The sequence below is a fragment of the Pholcus phalangioides genome, unplaced genomic scaffold, assembly GCF_987345545.1.
Source record: "Pholcus phalangioides strain wild (caught in Gottingen) unplaced genomic scaffold, Ppha-v1.0 ptg000015l_1, whole genome shotgun sequence".
NCBI classification, from domain to species: Eukaryota; Metazoa; Arthropoda; class Arachnida; order Araneae; family Pholcidae; genus Pholcus; species Pholcus phalangioides.
Window position 1 is genome coordinate 65334480 of NW_028301608.1, and position 27237 is coordinate 65361716.

The 27237-nt window shown below is 34.0% G+C and overlaps 1 protein-coding gene across 9 annotated transcripts in view; it reads left to right on the forward strand.

Moving 5' to 3' along the window:
• Positions 1-27237, forward strand: part of LOC149076527 (protein still life, isoform SIF type 1-like) — a 222398-nt gene that overhangs the window by 42640 nt on the left and 152521 nt on the right. Inside the window, exon 1 of one of the 9 annotated variants that reach the window (XM_089244102.1) lies at positions 13680-13839. The exons of the other annotated variants lie outside the window; for them this stretch is intronic. The gene's annotated coding sequence lies outside the window, so the exon portion shown is untranslated. Of the gene's footprint in view, positions 1-13679; positions 13840-27237 lie in introns of those variants that run through there. 9 annotated transcript variants of the gene reach the window in all.

A 27237-nucleotide genomic window follows, 5' to 3' on the forward strand; every position in this document is an offset into this window, starting at 1 on the left:
AGAAAATTATAATAAATTAAAATAAAAGTGTAAGTGTAATGATAATAATAAATAGTTATCGTGTAAATTATTTGGTAGGTCATTTTAATTCTAATTAAAGACAAAAAAAACAATGTTTTTGAAACAATTGGTTACTTCAAAACAAATTATCTAACCTGGTACATTAAAGTACCATTAGGATACCAAAGGTTAAACGTAGACAAACTTCATCTTGTTCTCTATGATTTTTATTATATAATTAAGACAGTTTCCGCTAATTTTTTAAAAGACCCGTACTATATGCATGGTTATATTCATTTATAAATTACGGTACAATTATATGAGGCAGTGATTGTAATTCATTGCCTTTATTTTTGATCCAAAAAAGTGTTTTCAAAATTTTTAGTCGGCGTCAGTTTTATTCTTCCATATACTTTAAAAAAGAAGTGTTCTCATATTTGGTTAAGTGGGATGGATAGCTTGGTAGGCTATAGGAGGGTGTTGCTACTTTTGCAACAAATACCCTATGCGTTAGAGGTTCCGTAAGGAATATTAACGTGGGTATCTCTGTCTGGTATTTCGAGTTTAAGTTTTATTCATCTTTAATTTTTAGAAATCTCAATCTACTTCCTTTGCGTCATATATAATGGTCTTTTGCATATTATTCTTTCCTAAACCGTAATAAAGGCTCACGCAATTTAAAAATTATAATGTATCACAGAGAAGACCTCAGATGATTTACCGTAGTCTTCCTAATTTTAGAAATTTTTCGTAAACGTTTTTATTATTTAGCTCTAGAAATTATTAATTAGAAATTATATAATTCTTTACTACTAGAAGTACAGAATATGCCCACACACGCGTCATTTAATAAAAAACATATTTTTGTCTTGTTTATGTTGTGAAAACGTCTTTTTTAATGTTTCAGTTCATGTAATATTTTTTATTTTATTTTATTCTTTAAGTATCATGTAAGTTTTCAATCATCTGTTATAGATACCATAGCCTCTGGATGGTAAATATTCGTGATTTACATGAATTAATTTTAAATCTTTCTGTAGGTATGGAAATAAATAAATTTGACAACCCGATTACGCCACCGTTGGATTTTAGGGTGAATATTTTTTCCCGCAAGGTAACAAAAATCGCATGCGCGGATTATTCGTCAGAAATATTACGGTAGTTTTTATTCATTACCGATTACGTGGAGAAAAATTACAACAAAATTAGATATCGTGGTATGGGGGGAGCGCCATCTATGTTTGGAAAACTGTACAAGAATAGAAGGAGCTTCATAGATTGGTTTTAATTACTTGGATTAGTCAGATGTAGAAAATTTGCTAGGACATGAAATTTCCGACCTCCGCAAACTGAAAGTATGAGCTTCTTTAGTTCTTCAGTGGTCCCCAATGCTTGTTGACGCCACATGGCCACTTCAAATGATTTCAATAATTTTCGCTATATAATTCTTTACATAATTTAAAATATTGATACACGTTTTCATAGGTGAATCGGAGTAACATTGTTTTATATTGCAGTAATTTTTTTTCCAATTTTTTAGTGTAGAGACCTGTAAAACTGGGAAGGGGGCTTTGTCGCCTCACCCGTCGCGTATACATGGCTCTGCTCAGGTATAATAAAATATTGAAAACAAGTTTCTCCATACATTCTTTGAAATACTCTCGCAAAACGATTTTAAATTACTCTTCAAATTATTAGTATTATTCAAATTATTTTCTTATTTTCATTAGGACTGTGTATTGAGGGCGTTGGTTTGCACATTTTATAAACTTTACAAAAAGTGCCATCTGAACAGTTTGCATCAGAAATAGAGTTCATATAAGAGATCGTTCTTTCATTTCTAGCTTGGTTCTTTTTTTTCCTTTTTTTGATTAGAAAAGAATAAGAAAATAATTTGAAATAATTTAAAGATCCATCAATTTTCTGATGCAAACTGTACAGATGGCTCTTTCTATAACGTTTAATTATTTTTTGATTATTTTTGTCGCACCACTGTCATTTCCTGCACACGAGGGCTAGTTAGACCGGGACTTACAATTAATTGCCGATTCCGAACGGCAGTCCTCTTTTGTACATTGACCGGGAGGTTGGTGCGCTAAGCCCTCGATGTGGGACTGGGTAGCAATCTTTCTCTGTGGTCATGTCACCGTTTCTGTTGCAACCCTTTGTCAGGAAAGTTTTTCTGACAAGGACGAACCGGGTATCTAACTCGCGACTCCTCTAAACATATTTTAGTACTTTAGGCGAGTATCTTATCGACCTGGGCTACCGCCCCCTTATAAAATGCGCTAACATAAAGGCGAACCAATGCCCTCAATCAAACCATACAAAGTTGAATACAAAATACAAACATAAAGACCACAACGGACAAAATGCAACATTAAAAAGATGCCCATGAAAAATACGGATGACGAATATATTTCCAAGTCCTAAGGAATTATTTACACAGATTCAGGTGAAGTAGAGGGGTTCGCTGACTCACTTGAATTTCATACCCCTTCCCCCAAACTTGATTTTACAGCACACCAACTCCGGTCATATATCGCCATACGGAAATTCCCAACCAATAGAGTTGGGTGGGGAACGAAGGTACTATCGATCGGTGGTCACCCCATGCTCGGTAGGTGAAGAACTTGTTTCTGATGTCTTTGCCCGGATTCGAACCCGTGAACCTTGACAGTAACTTTCGTAGTGGAAGACGAGCATCTTATCACTGCGTCACTTGGGCAGCGAGCACCAGATTTATTCGCCAGTAACTTGATTTTACTGATCCATTGTATTTTTTAGCCCAAAAATGTGGCACCAGAAAATATTTTAAGTATTTACTATTACTCTCAATGTTTTCGAATCGGCATAGATATGATAAAGATGCTATCAGCTGAGCCTATACTCAGTGACGACCCTCGTTCCATCATTCAGGATTTCAAGATTTTCTAATCATAATCAGAAGTAATATAAATAATAATTATACAGTGATATCTTATAATTATAAGTAATAATAATTTTCTAAGAATAATGATAATAATTATCTGAAGGATGGATATATTGGACCAGAACATAGAGGATAATGACAATTACCCCACTTTAAATGTCAGTGAAGTTATTAATGGAATTTTTTTAAATCAGTACAAAAAGAGGTTAAAAAATAAATAACCCATAATAGTAAATCATTAAAGGAAGAATATGAGTTTCTGAGGAAGATTGATTGTAAAATCAAAATAAAACATGGAAAGTTATCGATACACTTGAGGAATTCAAGGTGTGATTACGTGGCACCTGCGTGAAATGATCATCAGAGGGAATTCACAAAAATTAAGAACTTCACACGGTACCAATAAAAAAAAATTTGAAATAGTAAAATATTCACGTTTCCATAGAAATTCAAAGATAGTTCACCTTTAGACAAAAATTTGCCGAAATATTATAAATTAATATTCATTATTTCCAAGTCTCGGATTTGTTCGGATTGCGCATGTAAAAGAAGCAGAAATAAAGAATTCCAATCACTGATTCCTTCGCGAACTTTATCTAGATTATACGATATAAATTTGTTTAAGCCCAATGAATAGACAACAACCAGTTTTTACTGATAGTCATTTCGGATCGTATAAACGTTTTTAATTTTTATATTTTTCCAAGTTGACGTTCTACGGATGTGCGGAATATACTCTGCACTTTTATATTGATCATTTAATATTCCCATACTTAATTTTAAAATCAACCGTAGAGTTTTTTTTATTCTTTACAGATACCTACTGTTCATGAAACACAACGTATATATTTCTAGAAAATAACTCCGACTTAATATTTGGCCAATTTCGAGAGAGGAAAATGTCACGCAAACTCAAAAAGAAAAGGTAAAAAATGACGGGAGCTTAAGAGAAAGAGGCATAACATGAGTGCGGAGGTGGAGCAAAACGCTTTTGGTCTAGATTTTCTCGTCACGTCAAATTTCGTGACTTTCAGGAGAGGAGTAAAATAAAAGACCGAAAATTTTCTTTTCTCTGTCTTGTCTTTTCTTCCTTACCCCCTCTTCGGCATTTTCTCCCAAAAAAAAAGACATTTTTTTTCCATCTTTCTTATACAAGACTTTTCCATCTTTTGTGTGTTTATTTTTTTTTTTTTTGTGTCTTATTCTTTATGAATAGGAAGCCTCCTCTTTTCTTTAGGAAAAATCTTTCGATTGGTAAATCCATGACCTACATATTGCGGTTACGATAATGTTCTTTTTTCCTCTTCTCTTGTCCGGGATTTTTTACGCTTACGTTGCGAATTTTTACGGGTCATTTTGCATATTCAGCAACAAGCTTTGCGAGACGGCTTCTTTCTTTCTTTCTTTTTCATCATTGATTTATTGCTCGGATGTGTAGTTTTGTTTGATAGTGAAATGAGATATTATGGTATGCGTCTGTATCTAAATAATCGATTTCTTGTTTCCGTTTAGTTTCATTCTGGTGAGAACATTGAAGAGTAATTCTGATTGTCGGGTGATAAAAAAAATTGATTAGAAGATTGATTTGTTTATCAATACAAAAATTAAATTATTGGTCGTTCCAGCTTATAACTTTCGTGTTTGATATAGTCCGATCTTAGTTGAGATGTGATTTCACGGCTTTACAACATATCCGTGTTGCGTGGCCCAGTTGCAAAATACAGCTGTTGTGGTCATCACATCCAGTGTTATCTGAAAATATAATCTTTTAGGGTAATTTCACGTCTGTGTCCAAAATTTTAAGGGATATATATTTTTCTAATGAGTGAGAAATAACTCTTCTACAAAAAAAAACATATTTTGAAGGAGTATTTTCACTCTTCAATGAAAAATTTGAGTTGAATTTTGATGCGTGAAACACGATGCGTGTTGGCGAACACATCGATCCTTTTTTTTCCTCCGATAGGACTCATCTTTTATTTCACCTGTACAAATCTGTTGTTTCTCTGCACACAGAATTTCCACATGTGTGTGGAATGACAAATAACCTTATTCAATATAGGGAATTCTATTTTTGTGCAGCAAAAAATTCTGTGTACACGGAGCATTCTGTCATTCTCAATCTCAGATTCTAAGGCTATGCAGTAAGAGGTACGGGAGTGTATAATAAAGACTAGCGACGAAAACAATTCTATTGTTTTGTTCTACATCGCAAATACTCAAGAAGTGAAGCGAAGGAGAGCAAGAGGCCGATCTGAATAATAGCCCTTTTCTCTCGTCGTTTAGAATCAGTTAATTTGTAAATGACATTGCATTTTATGTTTATTAAGCGTTATTGTATTATTTATTATATAGAGGGGGCCCCTTGAAAAATCTGACCTGGGGGCTCGGCAACCAGATGTGGGGGGCATGATTCAGCTACTAAAAGAACAAAACTGTGAGCCTTAATTCGTTTATTCGGGTGAGATGGGATACTGTGAAAATCATCGCTCTGCCAATCAAGTGCAGTAGTACGTACATGAAATTGATGGTTAGCGAAATATCATAGAGATAATGACAATTTTAATCATTTCAAGCCATCAAATGGGAGCGAAAATTAAGAAATTATAATTTTGATTGGAAGTAACATTTCAACCCTGGGGTTACCAGACCAACCTCCTCTGGGAACTTAAATTAACAATTTGGAATAACGAAAATGCAAGTATCGATGCTATATGACTGAAATACTGATGACACACGAAAATAGTTGTAATGATGCAATATGATGAAAATGAGCTACAATGTGTTGCAATTAGAGCAATGATGTGCTAATGAAAAAGGTTTGTTGAAAATATTACGTGTCTAAAAAGGTTTGAGTTTGTCCAAAGGATAAATTATGTTGCCTTTTGGACACTGATGAAAGAATTCTAATTCTATTCGCGTTCAAGTTTCCGATATTTCCGATAAAGGAGCTTTGCACTGGGGGTTGTACTTGCCACCATCTATCAAATAAAACAAAAAGTATCTGCTGTGGATTCTCCAAGTGAAACCGACTGTTTGTTCTATACTGATGTGCAGTATAAAAATTAACAATATAGGATATGATACGACGTGAATACGTCTTTTAAATCACTTAGATACGCATTCATAGAAAGATGCGTGACGAAATTCTTTGAACTCTCATATCACAGAAAGTACCTAACGCAAGTCAAAAGCAATTATATCGTCAAATGTACGCTGCAGTTTCAATATCTCTATCTGAAACCGACTATAGCTCAGGCCTACCACAATGAAGTGATTTTCTGCCTTTTACCCAGTTGGGTGAGCTATAGCGGAAAAATGAGCTTCAACATCAGAGTCTTTCCGAGAGCCAGATGTACCTCCCAATCTCCCACAACTCTCCCGCCTCTCTGGGCACCAGGCTCGCTGCCCTGACTCGTAAAAAAACCCGTTAAATCTCGAACAGTTCACAACGATGATAGACAACATTGGTATCGTTTGTTAGCTATTACAAACAAAGCTCATGATAATTTCATTATCTCAGTACCGAACACCCGATTCAAGGCACAAAAAACGTATTCACGTCAGAACTTGTAACGGTGTCTATACCACAGCCTACCAATTCTTTTCTCTTTATTTTTTGCTACACACCGGTAGAAATTCTATGCGCCATAACATTGGTCATCATATTTTTGAGTTTGCCGCAAAATTAATACCTGCAGCAAGCATAAAAACATTTTAATCGATATTATGTACATATTAATCGATTTACACTTCACTCACTTCACTTCTGAAATAAAGATATCAGCACTGGGAAATCAGCCACAGCACTATATATGCACTCAGACTGTTAGGTACAAACACTCACATTTCCGGTAAAACTCACTCGGTAGTGAATTGCCCATGACAATAGACCGGAGTTGTGCACTCGGTTTGAAAGAAAAAAAAAGAATCGACATTTTTTGTGGCGCATAAGATTTATACTGGTGTGCAGAATATAAAAAATAATGTATGGTATCATATATCGGATGTATTTCATTTTCAGGCAGCGCACTGGTTTAAAACAAACAATTAATTTTACTTGAAGAAATCATCAGAAATACTGTGTTTTTATTTGATAGGTGGCAGCAGAGGTTCCATATCAAAGCTGTTTTTCGCATGTACTGTATGATAATAAATTGTATTAGTTCAAATATGCGATATAACAATTCTGATGGTTAGGAAACTTTCTTTTTTGGCCGGTTTGCAAATTATTTATTTTATTTATGCCGGTCCGCGAAGTTGTTCATTTAATTTCACCCGTCCGCAAGTAGAAAAAGGTTGAACCGTCATTGTCAACGTGTGTACTGTCGCTTTAGACCAGTGATTCTCAACGTGGGCGTTAATGCTCCCTTGGGGACGATAGAAAGTTCCAGAGGGCGGAAGAAGCTACGGGTATAACATAGGATCCTATGGGTTAGATTGCGTTGGGGGGGGGGCGATGATAGAAAAAAATTTCTGAAGAAGGGGGCGATGGGAAAATGGGGTGTTGATAGATATAAGGGGTTAGATATAATTGGGTTTGACTATAAAACTCCCTACATATCGCAGTGTAACAAGTTAAAACTACTGCTATTCAACCGTACATGCACCTCGTACGCATCCCCCTTCGGAATTTTAGAGTATTGATACATGTCGGAGCGTGTTGTGTGACATTCGCGCTCTTCAATATGTATGACCCTAACGTATTTATATTGTTAGAGTTGTGCTTGTGTCGTTTTCTTGCTGGTGCTGCAATCTATATTTTGAAGTAAAGGTTCTATACGTTATAGATGTACTGTGTTGAAGGTCTGTCTGCTTTCTGCTGAGAGACAGACTTTTTCAAACCGGACACTAACCAGCCATCGTGCCACGAAAAGTTGGAAAGCCTAAGAAAAGTTGAAAATGTGTTGACAAACAACGTCGAAAATAATTTTTTTAATTATAATTTCAATAGATAGCTGGGTACCGAATTATCTAATCAGTTTTCACATTGGCTGCCAAATGAATAAAATTTTTAGGGATATTAGCCAACCCATGGCCCCCCTCCACATCCTAGAGCAGGGCCCGTAGGCTAAGATCTTTTGTGCCCCCCCCCGACCACACTTTCACCTGCCCCTTTACGATGAATTTATAGCGTGAAAAAGCAAAAAATGGTGAAAATCGTCCCGGGCCCCAGGGCTGGAGCCTTGTCAGCCCACCCATTGTGGGGGCCATGAGCCCACCCTAGGTTGTAATTTGCATTCAATGTTTTTTCAACTCTAATGATTGGCATCATATCATAGGCGGCAGATAGACTTAAATGGCTAGAGGCACGATGATGATTATGTAAAGACTGGAAATGGGGGAGGGAGGGAGGGGGGGGGGAGCAAGATGATGATAATGTGAATCTCTATATATGCATATACAGTGATCAATGTCATTGACGCTGAGCTTCCGTATCTCCATCCATCATTTTTATTGGCTTCATAAAGTGGGAGATCTTTGAGACTTTTGAGATCTTAGTCAATATTCACGCATTGCTTCGGCAGGAAGATGTGACCCCTCCGTCGCTACAATGGTGGTCGCTGAAGTTTGTTTTCTATGGTTCCCAACTTCGAGCCAATCTCCCCGTTGAAAAGTCACACCACACAGAGCAACAGGCCTGCGACGGTAACAATTATTCAATCATTACACATCGCTCATAGTTAGAAAAATTCATGGTAGTTGGCGGCACTACACATAACGAGCGTTATACAAAACCAAACATATCACGTTAGGTTCACAACACGTACACACACATTCCGTCATGTACCAGTTCGTTAAAAAGTACGTAAAAGGATTGTGTGCGAGGTGCATGTTCGGTTAAGTTGTAGTAGTAGTGTGTGTGTATGTGTGTGAATTGATTTTGCGCCCCCTAAGAAATTAATTTTTCTGAAAATTATCGATATCAAACTATGCATTATTAGAGAAAAAATGAAATAAATAATCTTAATTTTTTTTTATAAATGATTTTAAGGTGCTCTGAGCTAACTAGGGCTCCAAATGTATTCTGAAGCAGAAACAGCCTGCACTAATAACTCCAATGTAAGATGAATCGAAAGCTACTTAGCATTTTATTTTTTAAACTTAATCATCTACATCAAAAGTCAGTCAAGCAGAAAAATGTATACAGTATAGGTAATCAAAGTGCAAAACCTTCGATTTCCTATTTACGGCGGAAAAAAAATTATGAAAAAGAAGAATTAAGGAAAAAAAAAAGAAACATACGAAATGAAATATTTCGTCAAAAAAAGTAAATAAATAAAATGGTTGCTTTTGGGCAAACAAATAGACAGAAAAGAACAAAAACGGCAGGGGAAAAATTTTTCTTCCTCTTTTTTTATTTTACTGTGCGTTATATTTGTTCAACTATTTACTGGAAGGCACCTCATTAGTGGGAAAAATAGTCGCAAGACTTGAATGGGAAATGCAAATATTTCAATTCTATCTGAAGTAGAGGATTAAAATGGAAGCAAATTATCCGAGCAATTGGCTTTTAAAATTATTTCATTTTAACAAAATAAAAAATAAGCAATCATGAATACATGTATATACATCTTTTGTGTTTTGCTTAATGGGAAAAATACTTGTTTTATTATTTTATTATTATTGTTATTATTATTATCATTATTCTCTCCAACTATTTTAAGTAGAGAGAGAGCTTCGCAAAAATGGCCTTGAGGAATGAAAAACCCAATTTTACTGTTATTGTTCGCGTTGTTATCACTGTCAGATGCATTTGTAAACGTTATTGGAAAAATGAAATTCTTTTCTTCTATTCTAAACAAATTCCGATGATGTTCATGCAGTGTTAAAATTTCCACAGGATCGGGCATCGATGGAATCGATGAGAAATTTAAATTACATATGTTGAATGCTGTAAAAGAATCTGCTTGAATTCATCTGCCTTTCAAGAATTTATCATTTTGGGGAAAGTATATTAAGCCAGCTCTGAACAAAACTAGCTATGAATTTTGAGTTTATCAAGTCTTTTATGACAAATATTTTAAGATTGTAAATAAAATCTCCATTATCACAATATTTGACATGCATCAATTTTGAAAACAACTTCGTAGAAAAAGCTTTCCTGAAATTAAAAATAATGTATAAATTTAATTTTATTAAATAAAAAAATGAAATTTGAATTAATATGGCTTATATGAGGGTAGTAAATTGGTATACAGACATTCACACACGAGAGTATGCAATACAGGAAAAGCTGTTGATTCTAGAAGTTGGTTTAAATGCAGCTTTAAATCTTGTGAATAATATTGTAAGAATATTAAAATATAGTGAATATAGACACAATATTAAATTTTTTTTCCAAGTGGGGAAAAAAAACCATGAATTTTTTATTTTATTTTTAGTATTAAATTGGTAGATAATTGAAGAGTAAAACAAAAAAAGAGTTAAAATCTCGTTTAAAAAATGTGCCTCGAAAACCCAAAAGACTCTCAATCACGAATAGCTTAATTAAAAAACTCAATCTAATTTTTCTGTCGTCTCTTTTAATCATTTTTAAGCTGCTTAATCTCCCTCCTCTCTCTATCAGATCTTTTTTTGTTACCTCTAGACAATTAATTAGTTGGTTTCATCTATACTAAGTTCATAAAACCTAAGTGATAGCGTATCTTTCTATGTCTTAGGCATATATATATATATATATAATGTTTATATATATATATATACGCCTAAGACATTTTACCTCCTAATTCTTCTTCAAAAAATGGGTATTGTCTCTACTGCTATGAAAAACCGATAGATCGGTCCTTGAAACAATTTATTTCTCTATCGATCAAATTAGGGAATATGATTGTGTTTGACCGTCGTAATGTAATATTCAAATATTATTTCTATTTTTCCCCCTCATTGTATTCGTGTAATAAAAAGAATTGTTCAGCCATGTCAGTAATGAAAACCAAACAGAGGAATCGAATGGAAGGTGTTGTAGCACTAACTAACTCAGAAACAGCATATAATGTAACAAAGAAATAGCAGATGCCCAACTAATATAGAAATGAAACGTATAAATATTGCTTTAAACAAAGATGCTTACTGCCACCTATCAAATAAATTCAAAACTATTTATAATAAAATTTTCAAGTAAATATATACTGTTACAATGTACAGCATGAAAATGGGCAATATTTGGTACGATAACCATGTATTATTTATTTCATGCTGTATACATATGTGAATTTCATGTAATAAAGTTTCTCATCGTTGCCGCAAAATTATTTTGTGGTAACCGTAAAAATATAGTAACCAGTATTACGGCGCATGAAATTTACATCAATATTTAACATGAAAAAAAATATATCATACCGTATACTTATTGTCATGCTTCGCACCGGTTTAAAACTTGCAACCAATTTTATTCGAAGAATTATAACAAAAACATTTGTTTTTATTCGATAGGTGGCAGTAAGGATCCCAGTTTAATGATATTTCCCCCATGATAAAATATAAGTTAGAAAAAATTTCCTCCTATTAATTTTTTTTCGTCAGTTCGCAAACTATTTCTCCCATTTATGCCGGGATATTAATGAAATTGCATTTTTTCATAAATAATTAAATCAAATCATAAATCAATTTCAAACATAGAATTTATGAAATTGCTCACTTATAGTTAAGAAATAGACCTTACTGACCTTACCTCATCGAGGAAAAATATCGGAAATTGTGATCCCCTAAATACGAGATTTGTCTCCAAAAATGTAATTATCGTCATAATTTTCAATTATGGCTAAAATTACTGAAGATCGAGGAAATATACAGACAATTGAAAATCACAGCAAACGAAAATTTATTTTACGAAAAAAAAAATGTTGTTCATGAATATTTCATTGATCTCGTATATTTCACTGCAAAAACAAATACGGGAAACATGGAACTTAAATATAGCAAAAAAATTACCAATTGTCACCAGAAAAATTATGGCCATAAGTCGGAAAACTTAACTTATCGGCTATTCATTGCAGAAAAATTACCAATGGGCGTTAAAAAAAAGGATATTGAGGATCTCGTTCTTTTGAAATGCAGTTGAAAAATAACAATAACAATATAATGCAATAAAAATATGATAAATATGTAAGATGAATATTTCTAGCCATAATTATCGCAATATAATTTATAAACTATGAAAATTATCTTCATTTACAATTTTTATAAAGATTTCAAAAATTCAAATAAGATTCATAGAATTAGACAGTGAGTCAAAAATATAGGGACGTCCAGTAAAATACTGGTCATATGGTAACAACCCCGTCATAGTCTAAGTTAGTGGTCCGTGAATTTTTCCAGATATTTTACTGCTCTTCGGGTTGAGAAATAATTGCTGGTATAATAAAATTCTATTTGCCGATTTTTTGGATTTTTTCTCAAACACTTTTAATTATATACTACTAAAATTTAGCGAAGACGTATTGCCCGACATTATGCGATGTGACATAAATCCCATTGGATTTCTGGAATGATTTTTCATGTGTGTGTGTGTGTGGGTGGTGTAATTAGTGTATATATATTTTTGTACATATCTTACAAGGAACGTCTTTTGAATTAATATAATGAAGTATTTTTTCGGATAATAATCGGATATTACAGTCGAATCCCGTTAAAACGAACTCCAAGAGACCAGAGAAATCACTTTGTTAAAATGAAATTTCGTTACAAAGGAATTCCAGATCTTTGCATTGTTTCTACGTAAACTTATCTGGGGATCAGAAAAGTGTTCGTTAAAACGAGATTTTCACTATAATGGTATTCGTTAAAACGGGATTCGACTGTAGTAATCTCAACAAAAAAGAACCAGAGCATTGACTAAAATGATCAAAAACTAATTCAATTTCATACGATTAAATCAGTATATGTTACTGTAAAAGTGATAAATCCGGTGACTGCGCATAATTTCAGACCACTCCGGTAAGTTTGACAAATATTGTGAATTTATCACATATAACGGTGAATATGTATAATCCACAGCTAGAATTGGTAAATGTGTAAAATCGAAATTTATAAAAATACCCGACATTTTATATAAATTTCGGTCTAATGTAGTGGATTATATCGGTAATGTTGGTCCTGTTTGCACATGGTAATTAATGTGAAGAAAGCCAACACAAAAAAGAGTGATAAAAATTTATTTTTCTATCTTTCTTCTTCACACTTATCTAAATTCAATTCCATTTACATATCAAAATACGTGTAGTGCACGCATCACGTAGATTAAAACTGATGAACAGGGTGTCCTGCAAGCGCTAATGTGACCTTTATCTCATCAACCGCAGAGGTATTTTCAGTTTAAAAAATGCTCAAAGTGTGCTAAAAAATTGTCCTATTCCAGATTCGAAAGTGACACTACACACAGTGTGCCACAAAATAAAAAAAATTACATGTTTATACGGTCCCCCTGTCCTCTAACTTTCAATTAGAAAGTTGTTGCCCGGTCTCTCTTGAGGCCAACAAAACAGGTCCTACGTTTTCTGATTAGGAAATTATTTTTTGCAAAATTTGGATTTTGTTTGCGAAATTTACGTATATCTCTAATCATGAAGCAGATCGAGGGGAATTTTCTCAATGGACAGGGAAAAAACAAGTCGCATTTTTCCCTCTTTTCCCTTCCAATGTCAGGCAGATGCAATCGCCAACGCATGTCAAAAAGATCCGCTTCTTTTTTCTTCCGTTTGAGGTTTTTTGTTTTTCATCTTTAAGATTTTATATTTGCTTTAATGTAATCGCTATCATTATTATGCGAGATGTGTTACGAGAAATTGTGCTCGATGATGACGCTGACCGTTCTTAAGTGTGTTTTGCATCACGGGAATTTAGGATTATTCGATCAGCATTTGGTCCCATCTGCTAATACTTTCGGATAGCTGCAGGTGTGTGAGGTAATAACACACTTTTGTTTTTAATATAAAAATCAAACTTCTATCAAAATAATTGTACGTTAATATTATTGAGATCTTACTTTCAATTCCAGTTGTATGAGAGACGTTTAAATGCTATTTTAATTTACGGGATAAACACCAATTACTGGAACATTGTGGAACACATAACGTGTATTTTTAATTACGTATAACTGATTAAATACTTAAATACTCTATGCTTAATTCGGATGGCCAATGCATTAAGAGATACTGAAAAAAGTACTTGCTTCGAGCACCTTTATCATTTATTTAGCATTATAAAAGTTCTTGAATACGAGAGGGGTAATGATCTATTTAAATGAGATAGAAACATACACTTGTAACACATTGAACCGTATATGCTTTTAATCTAAGTTAATTCACGAATACAACAATTCAATTTTAAGTTTATGGTGGGATTCCAGCATTGTGTGTGTGTGTGTGTGTATTCGAGATATCTATCTACTAATTAAAGTATTAATGAGAGTATCTGCTCATTTCGTATTGCCGTGAATGCGTTGATAATGCCAAAATGTGCAATGGAATTTGCAACTGAAGTGGAATAAAACTGATTGAAGTAATGAGTTATACGTGGGAATGGCAATAGTATTTTCAATGGTAAAGGAATTAGATACAAGACTTTCTTTTTTATATTTTCCCCATAAATACATGTAGTTATCTTTCCCTTTTTTGTCAATTTAGTTAAGTAACAGCCAATGTTGAAACGACCTGAGCATTACGATATACCCATAAAAAAAACGGATGAAGAATTACATGAAGATAGTTTCTATATCCAGCTATGTGCACGTAGTGTTTTTATAATCTATAAGTTAGAATTGCATTAAATCCAAGCAATCGTCGGTGAGCTACAATGCATTTTGATATTAGCATTCAAAATAATAATAATCGACTTCAAACATTGTATATATATTAGGAATATTTTTATATATTTTCTTCTCGCAGGCCGTTGGAAGTGTTTGGAACTTCTTTTTTTGTTTGTGGGTGCTCGTCTTGATCATTATATAGGAAATTTAGATTTCTGAATCAATTCAGTTGGTTGCCCAGAACCCCCATACTATAAATTACCATGGATTCTCGACACCTAATTGAAATGGAAACAGAAAGATAATTAAGGTTCTAGAAAGTTCAAAAGGTAATTGAAATCGTCTGTATCGAGTTGGCTTTGAATGAACCTAATGAAAGTTTACTTACGTGCGTGCTTCAACTGAAATAGATCCGAAAAAATATTCTCGGTGGAAGCTACCTCATAGGCAAATGCGAAATTTCTCATTTTAAATGTTTAAATGATTGAACGATGAAAGCCAATAAATATACGAATACGTACTAATGAAAATAATCAAAAAGATAATTTTGTAAAAAATTCAATAAAATACGGCGATTGTGCAAACTCGGTTCTGCCGGGGAATGACGTCACTCGTGAAGTCAGCTGGTACCGATTTCAACGCATCATGAGACAGTCTTGGTTATATGGCCCTACTTTGCATTGACCAGCACTGTCCTTCCTTCCCTCTCGCAAATGTGCACGAAACGTCTGAAATCTTAAATTCCATTGAACTACGGCTCCTCAAAACGGGAACTATCTCCCCATCATGAAACCGGCCGTGAAATCCTTCCTTCAACTACTGTAGAATCTCATTTATCCGAAAATCAATTTTCTGAACAACTCGGTCAATCGAACATCTTTTCAGCCTAACTCATTTTCAGTTTACTATAGTCAGTGATGCTCAACTGTTGGTATTTTCTTGGAACTTGAATTCTCTTATCTCCGAAGTCGATAGCTTCGTTCAATATTGTACAATACTTCAGTTCCAAACAATTGTACATACCGTACCTGTGAGCTATAGATGTAAGTAGTGGCATATATCCGAGTACAGTGTATGCAGTTATAAACGATTGACAAGCAAACAAACGTGTGAGCAGGAGCAGATTTAGATGTCTTTTTTTTTTCTTCTGACTAGTTATTCTTAAATTTAATTTATTCCTTTGCGTTATCGAAATCGATTTTCCGAATTTTTCACTTTTCTGAACACCCGTCGATCCCGATGTGTTCGGATGATCGAGGTTCTACTGTACTACAGAGTTGAACAGAAATGAAATAAGTTTGACTCAGCTTTTGTTCATTTCACGCTTTGCTATTATATATTAAAAAAAGACATCAATGCTCTGTATAGAAAAAAGACTGGTGTGACGAGGATTCTGAGAACTGGCAAAACTTGGTCTTTGCATTGTAAAAAGTTTTACAAAAACCCTTATAAAGAATATTTTGAAAGTTTTAGAAAGAGATAATAATATGATATAAGAAAAGTTCTGAACCATGTAAATAATTAAAAGCACAACTTGAAACCATGTAGTTCCAGATCAGGGTTTAGATGCCCATAGAAATAAGGATCTGTCAAATATAACCAAAATACAACCCAATATAAAAGCATTATCACGAAAGAAAAAAACCTAGTATAAGTAATATCACAATATGCCCATGAAAAATATTTTGGTTGTCTTAAAATTTAGGTATGGATATAAACAAATCGTATTTCTTTTTAAACGTGCCAAATGTGTTAGAATTCACAATCCACGGAAGTAAGCTATTTCATTCACATTAACAACACTACGATATGGAAAAACTCCCTGCGACACCACAACGTGGAGTTTTCGCTCAGTAAACGATAGGGGCGCGGTAGCCCGGTCGATAAGATACTCGCCTAAAGTACCAAAGGATGTTTAGAGGTGTCGCGAGTTCGATACCCGGTTCGTCCTTGTCAGAAAACTTTCCTGACACAGGGGTACAACAAAAAAACCGGCGACTTGACCGCAGCAAAAAATTGCTACCGCAGGGAGTCCCCCATCGAGGGATTAGCGCACCAACCTCTCGACGAGTATAAAAAAACAAGCCTGCCGTTCGGAATCGGCAATAAATTGTAGGTCCCGGTCTAATTAGCCCTCGTGTGCAGAAAATGACTGTGGTGCGACAAAAATGATCAAATGAGTAAACTATACTGGTGTCCCCTTGTCGAAGCAGCTTATTGACGGTGTATAATACATGAACACATCCCTGATGGAACATATCGGGGAGGGGCGATAACAGCTACGGACATTACATAATATTGGATGGGATCACTCCAGAAGGGAAGTAGTGATGAGAAAAAAAAATTGAACGGTGATGGGGAAGAGTGATGAAAGCGATGAAAAAAAGTTCGGGAAACTACATACGTTCAAGACCAAAATCCATACAAAACTCATTTTTGATATTAACTCGAAGACCATTGTTAATTAATCGGTTAAAAATCTGTATCACTCTTCATCGTTTGTCAAAATTAATTTGAAATGCATTTGAGTCGCCTAATTATTTTTGGATAAGCGAAATAATCATAATAGATGTCAATTGTATTCAAGGCAGCATTTCCGATTCTAAAACGGATGGATAATTCATAACGTTTTGTGTACGAAAAGTAATAAGAATTCTATTTCGAAGTGAAACGCCAAGAAGAGACGAAATATGGATTCTCAAAGCGCCAACATATCTTACGCTCCATTGTTTTTGCAACGGAATAGTCCCTATCTACATTGCGGTGATTTTTTTTTACATCCCTCCGCATTGCTGTCTGAAATTTACGGGGTTTTTTCTTAATGTTCAAGGCTATCTTAAATTTCTTTATTATTTTCCTCCACACGTATATTTTGTGTGTATATTACTTCAACCACCACCAACAAGAATCGATGCTTTTGTGTGCGGTACGGTAAATGGGCTGTGAATGGACGATTTGTTGGGCGATGGCTCGTGTACAGACAGACAGAGCTTCTCCTACAATCGAAAAACTTTTCTTTTTCGTATTTTAGAAGGCAATTCTTCACGATGTCATTGAACTGAACGAAAATATTACCTCAATTTTCGCCGAGTAAGTCTATCAATTTTAAGCCGAAATTTTCTCCTCCCATCATTGGGCTCCACCTTTTCTTTTGATTTGCTTCATGATGTTTTTATGACGGTTCCTGAGCAATCCCGAAAGCGGTTCTTTTCCATTTTTTCTGCCGTAGAACACACCTGTATAAAATATAGTTTACAGCCCTTTAGTAGATTGGTTCCGGAGCGATGCGGCACTTACGGTTATGAAATCGATTCGAACCAAATTCATCGTTCGAAGCCCTTGAATCAATGAAATTCGTCCACCCCGTTCTTCTTCTTATTATTTTTTGATAATTTTCTATCTCTCTCATCCTTTCTACTACCCCTTTGCCGCTATTGAGTTATTTTCAGAATTCCAGCTCTAAATTATGTATTTCAGGAGATAGGAATATATATATATACATACATATATTTTATTTTTTATGCACGAGGTGCGGTTACAATGTTATCATTGCTGTTCCATTATGTAGGATGAAGTATCCATTCGTTATTATTTCCAATCTGAGGTAGAGTGAGAGCGTAAATTGGCTTAAAAAATCAGTATCGAACTAAAATAAGGAGGAAAAATCATTGTAGAAATAAAATTGATCAAAGCTCTCGCTTCTTATTGCATATCGTGACATGCACTAGAATAAAGATAATGGATGGGGAGATTGACTGTTGCGATAGGAACTATGGAAAAAATTTTGTGAATATTTTGTGATACTGGAAAATTAAACGATTTTTCTTTCGAAGTCTTCATTCCTTTAAAACCCATTTTTGACCGCTCTTTTAATTCGTGACCAAATTTGGGAAATTTGTATATACAGTCGGTCCAGCTTAATCGAATATCAACGATTCCAGCACACAATATCAAATTATGCGGGAAACTAGTCAATTGTCATTTTACAACCTTAGTAGTTTGTATATTGAAAATTGATGGAGGATCAATTTTCATAAATCATAATTAATAAGGCTTCTCGAATAAATCAGAAATCAAAAATGAAATGAAAATTATATTTAATTACAACGCGATCACAATACCTATGATTTTTACTTTTCATTAGGAGTGTTAGCGCTCTCTATTAGCTCAACAGAGAACAAACATAAAATGATTAAATGTGGGTATTAAAGACAACACTTGAATACTTGGAGGCGAGTACCTACTTTCAAATGTCTTTATCTTAACCTAGTAGCATATTTTCATCGATTCCAAATGTCTCATTCAATAAAAAGATTATGTGTAGCCTAGTAACAGTTGTCGTGTGAAGCCTAATATTCGATTAAGTTAAGAAAATTCATCAAAATTATCATATCAAGCGGGGAATTTTAACTTCGAGGATCGTATCCTTTTAAGCGGAGTATTCGCGTATCCGTTATCAGATTAAGTAAAGCCGACTGAATATAAATGATTACTGGTTTATATATATATTTAAATTTATTTCACAAATATATAAACATGTAATACACAAATGCAGACATGTGTTACACAAATGCAGACATGTGTTACACAAATGCAGACATGTGTTACACGAATACAAGCATGCAGTACACAAATCTAGACATATATACAGAAAAAACAAAATGGATGCACACATATTACAAACAAACATTTTGTAGCCTCAAGAGACTGAAAAGTCCTTCCAGCAGGTCTTTAAAGGAACAAAAGCTATAGAATATTTTTTTTATTTCTCTTGCAACGGCATTATTATATTTATTAGATATGTGTTCAAATGTATTTTCGCTTATCTATATATCTGAATAATGTTCCCAATTAAGTTGCCTTTCGTGAAGCTCAATATAATACAACCATCCTACACCACTATAAATAACACATTTGAGAAATTAAAAAAAAAATTGGTCGTTAATTTATCATGTTTTTTTCATGGGAATTAATTTATTGACAGTTTTATTAATTCTATTTTCTAATTTTCCGATTAATTAACTTTCTGATGATTGTAAATTAATTAACTTGATTAAATTAAAATTGTAAGAAATCATTCTTTTAGAAACATCACACCCATGTGACAAGAAGAATTTGATTTTTTTCTATGTTCAAAAAACTTTATTTTTGTTTATGGTCGTCAAAACAAAAAAAATTCCAGATCGGACAGCAGTAAAACTTTCAAAATTTCAATCTTAAAAAATCATAAAAAATCAAATTCCTTTGAAACAAATTTAAAAAAAAACACTCTGTGACACTCATTAGACCATTTTAATTCCCAAAAATATTCGTATCATTCACAAGTTTGAATGAAAATTACTGGAAAAAGATTGAAACAAAGCGTTGGACAAACGCAACGTCAGTCAAAAATGGGAATTTTTCGTATGGAAAGGTTTATCTTGAAAATGGCTCTTCTCGAAAAATGCACAGTAAGAATTAATTTTTAAATATTTTTAATTTGTTTTGCCGCCTGGCAGTCCAGTGGTTAGGGAGCTAGCTTCTCACTGCGCAGGTCTGCGTTCGAATCCCAGGACAGATCGTAACGATTTCTTAGGAATACGTGATGATCACGTTGTTGTTATTATTATTCAAAACAAAAATGTGTTGTTAATGCTAACAATGAATTTTCAAACAATGCTCTCATTAAAGTTGACTTTCAAAAAGAGCCTTGATAACAATGAAATTCAAACAATGCTCTTACTGACAATGAATTTCAAATAAGGCTCTTGTTAACGATGACTTTCCAAACAATGAACTTCTCTAAACAATGTATGAATTATCTTCTCACCAATAATTTTCCAAACAATGATCTTCTTAACAATGACTTTCTGAACAATAATCATGTTAACAATGTCTATGAAAAAGTACTAGTGCTAACGACATCTAAATAATATTCTTAATAAACAAATAATTTTTAAACAATAAATAAATAATTTTTAAACAATAAATAAATAATTTTTAAACAATAAATAAATAATTTTTAAACAATAAATAAATAATTTTTAAACAATAAATAAATAATTTTTAAACAACAAATAAAATAAATAATTTTTAAACAACAAATAAAATAAATAATTTTTAAACAACAAATAAAATAAATAATTTTTAATAATTTAAAAACAAATAATTTTTCAAACAATGCCTTTCTTAACAATGACTTTTAAAACAATGCATTTTGGATATGAAAAAATACATTAAAAACATAATTGTCAGCAAATCTTCAAATTTAACATTTTTTTTTGAAGAAATATTAATTCCCTCCGTTTAAATTTTTCAGCCAAGACGATGCAGAGTATATTCATATTCATATACAACTTCTTCCAGAACGTTATTGCCATATTTTATGTAATAAATCACTTTTTTCCTCGAGGCGTTTTCTCCTGGAAGCCATCGTAAAAATCCCTTCAAAGATCAACATTTAAGTGCTATCCTCTGATGAAAGCCCTCGAAGTTCATATTCACCATATTCTAACACAAAACTTACACTATCCTTTAAGTCAGGGCTTAAATCCCTCAGGTAGGAAAAATTAAAACTCTACAGTGAGAAAAAAAAACAACCATCACATTTCTGCAAGCAGGGTCTGAAATATAAATAAAACGTTTTTTTAAAGCTTAAATCTTACTCTACCGAATAGTGTAAATATGAGCGCACATTGTAACGCAAGTCATTTCACTTCCGCATGTCTTTCTCTCTGTAGGTCCACCAATGACATGTTTTTGATATTCAAAACTTATTATGGTATAAGGTCTCTTCTCTCCATGCGTTCGGTCGGAATGTCGAAACAAAAGAAACAATAAAAATAAGTGAAAGCGTGCTTTGACGTTTAACATTGGTTCGCATCATTGTTTCGTGTGTTTGAAGTTGTCTCTCTTGGTCATTCATTCTTCAGCATTCAACGCTGAAGAATATATTAGGTTCCAGAAATTGCTATTAATACCATCATCATCGGGGTATTCTGAATGGGACACAGACAACAAAAAGATGCTTATTATTCACCAGTGATTTACGCATGATTCTTTCCTGGTTGTTGTTGAGTTGTTCATGAAATGCTTTGAAGCACGCTATTGTGAGCGGTTCATTTTCTACGTTTCATCACTGCTTCCATCAAGTTCTTTGAAGTTTTGGAATTCAGTTTGGACAGATTTAGTTATTTTCCCCTTAGTTTTATATATACTGTCTAATAGTTCCCGGAAACTTTTTTTTTTTGGAATAACAGTCGGCCCCGCGTAATTGAATATCAACGATTCCAGCACACAATATCCGATTACTCGGGGAATAATTCGATTTTGCAACGTTAGTATACAGTTTGTACATTGAGAACTGATGAAGAATCAATATTAATAAATCTTCTCGAATAAATGTGACATCAAAAATGAAATGAAAATTATATTTAATTACCATGATCACAATACCTAAGATTTTTGCTTTTCATTAGGAAAAATTAGCGCTATCTATTGGCTCAACAGAGAACAAAAATGATTAAATGCACTTATTGAATACAACTTGAATATTCGGAGGCCAGTACTTGATGCATTTTTTATTTATTTTTTTACATCTTAGTAACATATTTTCCATTAATTCCAAATGTTTCATTCAATAAAAGCCTCACCTCTTCAGAATTAAATTCAATTTCTCTCTCCCTCTCTATGAGTGTACTGTGCTTATTTTACTCTATGCTGATAACAAATATTTGTCACAAAATGCTTACGAAATGCCTCAGAACCAATTCGAATAGTTCGGAAATGAAAATTAATTAGTTGATATTTGAATGTTATACGATAATGTTCATAGTAAATATATTGTAGATTGTATTTTTTGAAATAAAAATTAACGTACGCACCACTACTACTACTTAACCGTACATGCACGTCGTACACACTCCTCTGCGAATTTCTAACGTAATAGTGCATCTCGGAATAGACTATGTGTGTATGTAGAAATAGGTATGTGTGGTCCTCACGCGTATATATGTTGTCAGAGTTATGTTTTTTTCGTGTGCTATTTGTGCTGCCATCTGCTTCCATATTTAGAAATGACAGATTCCTGATCTTCTTTCGTGTTGTGTGTGTGTATCGCGTTAAAGATCTTCCAAATCTCGGTGGAGAGTCAAATGGAAGACTGGTTCGTATACGTGCCTTAAAGTTGAAAAATCGCATAAATTACTTTCAGCCAGTCACTCCTGTGTCGTTAACGGGGTTCGAACCTCCATCCTCCCGATGCATGGCCAGCAGGGTACCCACACGACTGCACAGCGGCTCTGTTCATGTGCTGGTGACCTTCAAAATTTATATTCTTAAAAATATAGGAACCATGGTAGAAAAGCGGAGAGATATAGCGCATACATTTTTACTGTAATTCTTGAAGATAATTCAAAGTAATTATCCGAAAGAAACGTGCCAATTACCTTCTGCCTGCTCTTTTCTTGAACATTAATTTCTGAAAATTAATTTCTCATTTCATTTATTTTTTAGAGTAAGTACTCTACCTTGATTCATCAGTGTTAATTAATCAGTTGGTATCCAATTGATAAGTGTTAATTAATCTGGGTGATGGGGTACTTAATTTCTACCCGCTATTATTATAATTATATAATAATAATAATAATAACGAATTATTTCTTATAAAATGATTCTCGCTAATGATTTTTACGTATTATAAACGCGAAGGGAAAAAAAATTGTTTTATGACCTCCATTTTGGTTTTTCCCTTGAATGCTAAAATTATGACCATATCCCGGTTGACAGAAGTTGAATTATAATTCGATTTATTACCTCCGCAGTTCAGAAACGTAAATGCGATGCTAGTCGTAGGGTTTCTGCAATTTATCGGGTGATTTATTTGTTTTTAAGTGATTCGTCATCATTCATTACGGCTTGAGAAATCAGTGTTGACGTGATGAGAGTTTGCGGGATAGAGATTGAGCCAAAAGCTAATTTATCATCATAATCCTTCTGATAAATTCCTACTCTCTGACTTCCCTTCAAAATTTATATTAAAAAAATTAATAACTCTTGGCTTTTCTGGAGGTGCCTATTTCCATCCGAGTCTCGTGACTGGTTCTGGATATTTGTGGTAACGCATTTTCTTTTTTGCTCATAAAGTAAGTAAAAGGACGTATTTTTCAACTTTCTTTTCACTTCTCCACTTTCTTTGTTGACCTGTAGGTTATAGGATTTTTTTTAACAAAGATATCTTCTAAAGCGGCCGATTTGTTCGGCAAATGTCGACCTCCATATCAGTACATGACCTTATTCAAAAGAAGCAACGCGTTTACACGTGGTAGGCGGATGGACGGTAGGTAAGTGGGAAGAAATAAATATACAAACACGTGACTCAGACAATTTTTTTTATTAAAAATAAAAGTGGATATATGTATGTATGAACGTATTTGTTCGGAGCTATAGTCGGACTGAAAATGAAAGTGTGTCTCGTTTTTCAATGTTGTCACACGCACGCCAACAAAAACAAGTATATTTGATTTAAGTATGTTTTCTGTGCCGGATATGGTGAAATTTTCTGAAACATTTATTTTAACAAATCCGAAAAAAAGATTGTACCAAAAATGCGGAAACGATTTGCGCAAACATTGCAAAGAGTAAAAATATTTAATGCGTGTGAAATGAGAATTTTAAAAATGCAGTGATTAAAAAAGATGTAAAGATAGTCTCACAAAAATTACTTTTAAGAAAATTCTAACACAGTTGACCCATTTAAAAAGAAATATAATAAAAATGTTGGGGTAAATCGAGAGGCTATCCATACTAAGAATAAGACAACCATAAATATTTTTTACGGGCATTGTATAATATTTTATCATATATATACAGCTTTTATAATTGAATTTTTAATTGGGTTGCTGTATTTTAGGAATATATGACATCCATATTTGTCATGGGCAATTTTTTTTTCAGCAACCTCGTTGGGCATTTGGCCTACTGTAGCCTTGCATTTGTGTTCATATATTCAGGGAGTAAAACAGAATATCCATGGTTGTCACTGAATCAGGACTGGGCTGAATCACATTCGGTCAGCATCGACATTACATGAATGTTTTCCCAGAGTGGGCGATGTCACCCTATAGAAGAAGAGGTAAAAAACTTAAAAGGGTCAGTAAATTACTCTCTTCTAAAAAGCCACACTCTTCTAAAAATTCAAAGCAACTTACGATACAGATAAAAGACGGTATGATAGGTATCTTGTATTGGTTACCTGTAGTAATCTACTAATCTACTAACGAGGTGGTTGGAAAAAAATGCCCATAACAAATATGGACGTCATATATTTCTAAAATACAGCAACCCAATTAAAAATGCAATTATAAAAACTATATATACATGATAAAATATTATACAATGCCCATAAAATGTATTTATGATTGTCTTATTCTTAGTATGGATAGCCTTTCGATTTACCCCAACATTTTTATTATATTTCTTTTGAAATGGGTCAATTGTGTTAGAATTTACTATCCCCCGAGGGTAAGCTATTCCATTTATTAACAACCCTATTGGAGAAAAAATTTCCTGCGACACCACAACCTAGAACTATCCTTTACCAATCGATACTGGTGTCCCCTCGGGGAAGCAGTCGATTGACGGTGTATTAATGGTTCACAATTATGAATAATAATCTATAGATATAAAATAACATGTCCTGACTAATTGACTGACTGATTCACTGGCATCGCTGGAACTATACTGACGAAATTTGGTCAGTAGTTTTATTTCATGATATCAAGACTCACTAAAGAGGGGTTTTTTCAAAATTCGACCCCTAAGAGGGTCATAAGGGGGATGGTTCAAAGGTTATACGGGAGAATCATCGCTGAAGCTATAAATATGAAATTTGGATAATAGTTTTATTTTGTATTGTAAAAACTCACTAACGAGGGATTTTTCAAAATCCATACTGTAAGGGTGGGGGGTCGAAAAGTTATATGGGGATCACTGATCCAAAACCGCTGGAAGCTATAAATATGAAATTCGGTCAGTATTATATTTTATAATATGCAGACTCTCCAAGACGGGGTTTCCGGAAATACAACCCCCAAGCGAGTCTTGAGGGGGATTCAAATGTTCTTGGAAGGAATCATCGGGAAGCAATTTTCAGATTACCGAATCCACGCGAGCGAAGCCGCGGGTTACAGCTAGTTTTCTAATAAAGAATATCGAGAATTTTAAAAATTGGTGAAAAAACTATCATAATTCATTTGAATCACATTATATAGTTTATTATTATGTATTATGCAGATGGATTGTTTATACTGTATTTCCTTATGAAGTTTACTCCGGAATTGGAAGGTTAAAGCCCGTATGATTTCTGAAAATTGGACTTTGACAAAAAGTCTTGGCAAATTCGCGAATTAGCCGCACCTTCCGCTTTAGCAGTAAACATATACACAGCATTTTTTCGGCTTGCACCAATTTATTTGAAATTGTCTAGAGTAATGTTTATGAGGTGCATGTAATTTTACAACTACAATACTTTCAACATATCCACCATTCGTGGCAGGTGCACTTTGCGAAGGGGGGGGGGTGGACACTCTCGGGATGGGGGCCTGTGGCCGCAGGGGTTCCCTAGCTCAAACATCATTAGCTTCTTCCACCATGGCCAAAATCTGAGGACACATCACTTTATATCTCCTTTAAGACAGAGCGGGGACTATGATCGGTCTTAATGATGCCATTTGTGGTAACCATATGTAGCAGTTACACCATAAATGTAAATACAAATATAGATCGCATCACTAACATCACAAGTAACGCTAGATACGAACGTAGATTGTTATGTACATACGCACACTTCAGGCACAACTCTCTTTCCTCTGAAATACGAATTGTCTACAATGACAATAGAGACCGGTTTAGAAGAAATTCGCGCCGCAAAAATCATTGGACACCCGTGGTATTGTATTGTCTCAAACTGAATGGTCGCACAAGCATTGCAGATATACTTACTATTCATCGCCACAATCTTTGAGATATTTTGGTGGTAGAACCGCGGTCTTTCAAAAGACCCTACAGGAACTAATCATATGGACCATTATAGTTAGCACACTATCACAACAAGTGGTGCAGGAAATCGCCATATAGCACCATCGACGCTACATGTAACTAATTTTGAAATTCCGTATCATTCGAAATTTGCTTCGTGGGTTCGAATAAAAATGCAGTTGACCTTTCCATTGCATAGGCTTTACGCTTTGTATATTCCCCTTCAAAATTTTCTAGGAACGTATTATAAATAATGCTTTAAGGAGAGGCGAACCATGTCTTTTATCAAATAACAATGTTTATTCTCGTTATTTTAAGGCGAGTTCTATAGTATTTGTTATAGAACGTATAGAAAATCCCATAGTAAAGCTGTAAAGCCGGTATTAGAGCCTTAAAAGGATGAGGGGAAAAGGGCACACGTACAACTTTTGGCATGTATTGTGGCAAAAAACCTGGAGATCGACGCACGTAGGGATACAAAGAAAGAAAGAAAAAAAAACTGGGATTGGAATCTCGAGATTGTTCCACTTGAAAGCGTATC